The sequence below is a fragment of the Etheostoma spectabile genome, chromosome 16, assembly GCF_008692095.1.
Source record: "Etheostoma spectabile isolate EspeVRDwgs_2016 chromosome 16, UIUC_Espe_1.0, whole genome shotgun sequence".
NCBI lineage: Eukaryota > Metazoa > Chordata > Actinopteri > Perciformes > Percidae > Etheostoma > Etheostoma spectabile.
The window spans coordinates 24,080,917-24,084,963 of NC_045748.1; the positions used below are offsets into that span (position 1 = coordinate 24,080,917).

Genomic DNA, 4,047 nt, shown 5'->3' on the forward strand with positions numbered 1-4,047 from the left:
TCCTGGCGGTGGGTGAGCGGGAGGCAGGGGCGGAAACCACCACAACCTGGGGCTCGCCGGCAACAGCCCTTGTTGAACTCAGCGTCGTCATCGACCGACATGAATCTGTTGAAGTTGGCGGTCCCCTGACCTGGAGCACCTGATCATCCAGTCCAACCAGGGTCTGGTCACCACCTGTCCCGTGTCGAACTCCACCCATCCCTCATGTACCGCAACCAGGCCACCAACGAGCAAGAAGGCTTGCTGTGGCTTTGTCAAAGCGCTCGCCGACCTCCACAAGCAGAACCAGCTGGTGGGAAGCGGCCCCATGTCCCCGTCCTCGTCCTCCGCCGTCTCCTGCAGACTCCTACCAGAGGAACCTGATGTCTAGCGGAGACATGCCCGTCTACACCAATCTCAGCAGCTACAACCCAGGCCAGGTGACCTACCCTGTGGGGCAGATGGCTTACGGTAGTGCCTCAGGCCACGGTGGTGGTGGGAGCCCCTCAACACCACGCCGAGGCAGGACGCCCCTCAGACTGTCCCTGAGGTGCCTCAACCGCTGGGTGACCCCACATCCCCACCCTCCCTCTCCCCAATAGACCTGGAGAAACAGGAAAGAATCAAAGCAGAACGCAAGAAGTCCGCAACCGTATCGCCGCGTCCAAGTGCCGCAAGCGGAAGCTGGAGCGGATCTCGCGGGGGAGGAGAAGGTGAAGGTACTGAAGAACCAGAACTCGGACTTGGCCTCCACCGCCGCCATGCTGCGGGAGCGGTCGCGCATAAAACAGAAGGTCATGAGTCACGCACCAACGGCTGCCAAATCACTGTTGGCTCGGCCACTGCGAAGTCTGTAGACGGAGGGGGAGGCACCGGCACGGGGGCTCCAGCTGCTGAGGAGGCGGGACACCAGGAGAATGTGCGTGGGAAAATAAGCGATAGGTCGACAGGCCGAGGGTTTACTTTGAATATTTTGTTGTTTTGCTCGAACTCCGGTCAGAGCGAGACGTGACGACGCCTCAACAGGACAGATGGACGTTTACCGGGATTTACGTAGCCCCGTAAACCAGTGTCAATGCCCAGCCAGAGGGGGGCGGGGCTTAGAGGGGAGAGAGGAGACAGAAGCACATGAGCTTGGCTTGGATTTTTCAAAAGGAGATGGGGGATAATTTAGTTGAAGAGACTGCGTATGTGAACGGGCACATTTATTGACAGGTGAAATAAATTTACTGAAAGATTTCCAATTTTTATTGAGTTGTCATTTCAGTAAGTGAACTGCATGGAAACAATGGGAACAATTGTCCACCAATGATTTTATCTAAGTTAAACTGTAAAAAAATTGATTGAATAACTAACATGTTAAGAGGTCTTTTATTATTAATCCAGAGTTGAGGGGATGTTATAAAAGGTAATCAAAATACTGTAAAGTAACATATTACTTTAGTTACAGAGTGAGAACTGTAATTTCCATTTTCATGTCATAATTTACAATTATCAAAGTTAGGAGAGTGTCAAAGAGACAATTTCAACACGTTTCAAATCCAGCGAAACTTTGCTCACAATGGCCGATACTGCAGTTTGTTTTGTAATACAATTATTGTAATGCTTAGCTTTTTTTTTAATTTGATTTTTTTTGCTACAATCCACTGTGTGTTGCGCACTTTACAAAAAAAGCTTGGAAACTCTTTTCAGTAATCGTTATGGTATTAATAGATTTATGCAATCTGATTACTGCAATCTCTTGTTACACTTTACTGAAGGTATCTTACACTGCATGAACGTGTCAAACAATATAAACAAGTCTTAATCGTTTATGACATAACGCTTCTTTTAGTGTCGTTTGGTTTTGCATGACAAAGTTATGGTTATGGTTATGGTTAGGGTTAGTCATGGACACATGACGTCATGTGTTCATGATACCTTCAAGTAACTTCAAGTAAAGTGTTACCCAATCTTTTTACATGTCTGTAAATAAAGCTCAGCTGGGGTTGGTAATAATCCAGTGACTGTTAAAACTGTGTTTCTGTGTTTTGTTCGTCTGGGTATGTTAAAAACCTTAAAGTTATGCTTCACGAGGAAAAAGTTTCTTCGTGTTTCTCCAGTGCTTGGTTTTGATTTTTGATTTCGGCTGGTTGAAGTTTTCCGAGTTTCTTTGGATCTTTTAGAAATCAAGACTGAAGGAAATGTTCGTTTCAAGATCTGCCAGCGAAGACGTCTCTATCATACGATCTCGATCAACATTAAAAAATTGATTTTGGAACTGATGGAACTAAATCCTGATGTGGGGAGACAATTTCACTTTCAACTCAACAGCGTTTATAAAAAAATGTTTATTTGACTGATTGGTGACACATTTTTCACAGCACCATGAATATTACTGAACATAAAATAAGATAAATAACATACTGTGCATAAAGGTTATAACTATGGATCATATTACATTTGATAATTGCAGCTTTTTTTTTTTGAAGCCCATTTCTGCCAAGGGTAGCAAGATTTTTAGGATGGTCTTAAATAAGTATTTGATGTCAACTTTGTCAAAGTTACAATAAAATAAATCTGCTGCCGGTTGTGGGGTGAAGAAAAAATGTTTTAGGATTTTTTGTTAAGCTAAAATTGTCTCAGGGGAATATAAATGGGTTCCACTTGCTCTGGTAAAAACAAATACCCTAAACTCAATGTCGGGGGTCATTTTTTTTACACTGTAAAGTAACAAAACCAAATAAAAACAGCCAACCTGGAAATCCTAAACAAATGTATATGAGGTATAACCGTCCTAGCTGTGCCGTTATGAAGCTTAAGCACTCACACTTGTGTATATTAATATAGAGCGCACTGTGAAAATGAGGTCTACTGTTGCCATGGTACTTGCAGCTTAGTGTACATTAAGCTATGGCTGCACAATTAATTTTAAATTAATAGACATCCCATTTCAGCTTCTTACAATTAAAAGAACATGATTGGCTGAGATACTGAAATTTCAAAAGCATCGCTGCCTTTAGCAAGTCAAGAGTTTCCTAAACAGCATGACTCAGGAGGGACCCAGCTAGCTGCGTGTAGCAGCCGCGTGTAGCTGTGTGCTAGCAGCGCATTACGCGCGGCTGTTCTCTTCTTAAATCTCCTGAAAGCGGTCTGCGACAGTAAAACGACACAGACCTCTGCAAACATCAGACTGCTAGGTTATAACTCGCCTCAGCCAGAGTTTATCTTTTCTCGGCTGAAATGACGGCGTAACACGTGTTCGCTGTGAGTTAGCCTAGCGGCTAGCAGACGTTTAGCTAGTGGCTTAATAAAGACATAACACACAGTGGATGACACTGCATGTACGCATTACCAGTTTAAAATTGTGAAACAGGCAGCTGGATTAATAGTAATGTACTTTTATTGAGACAGTGCACAATGAAACATGATCTGTAAAAAACAAAGAGCGATGCATGTACCAGGTTTTTAGACGAATGCTATTTTCCTTAGTCCCTGGGCTGGTAGAAGAGAGCAACAAACTGTGGTGTGTGGCCGTGTGTGTGTGTCTGTGTGTGTGTGTGTGTCTGTGTGTGTGGTGTGTGTGTGTGTGGTGTGTGTGTGTGTTGTGTGTGTGGTGTGTGTGTGTGTAGAGAAAGTAGATGACAGTAAGACTCTCACACTAACCTGAGATGCGCTGCAACACGTGTCTTTCGATTTGATTACATGCATTACTTTTTGAGGATTCTGTTATTTTACATATTGAAGAAACCAAAAGAAAAAAAAGAAAAAACAAATGCTACCTGAGGACCGAATGTCCGAATAATCCAGCCTACATATGGTATGCAATGAGTTGTACATTAGCAGATGCAAAGCAGGAAAACATAGCACAACATGGAAGTACAATCAAAATATGTCGCCGCATATATCAATGAATGATCGTGTTAAATAATCTTGTATCAATATTGATGAAAATATCTTGATTGTCATTTTGGCCATACGCAAATGTGTTCTGATTCAAAACAGTAGTTAACCCTCATGTTGTCCTCATGTTGTCCTATATCAATGTTCTTTTAATTCCCCAAAATAACATGACTGATTCCACACAAC

General features: G+C 43.2%; 1 pseudogene; it reads left to right on the forward strand.

Annotated features, from left to right (window-relative positions):
- Window position 1: 1 nt before the first annotated feature.
- Window positions 2-991, forward strand: LOC116704742 (transcription factor AP-1-like; annotated as a pseudogene).
- The last annotated feature ends 3,056 nt before the right edge of the window (window positions 992-4,047 follow it).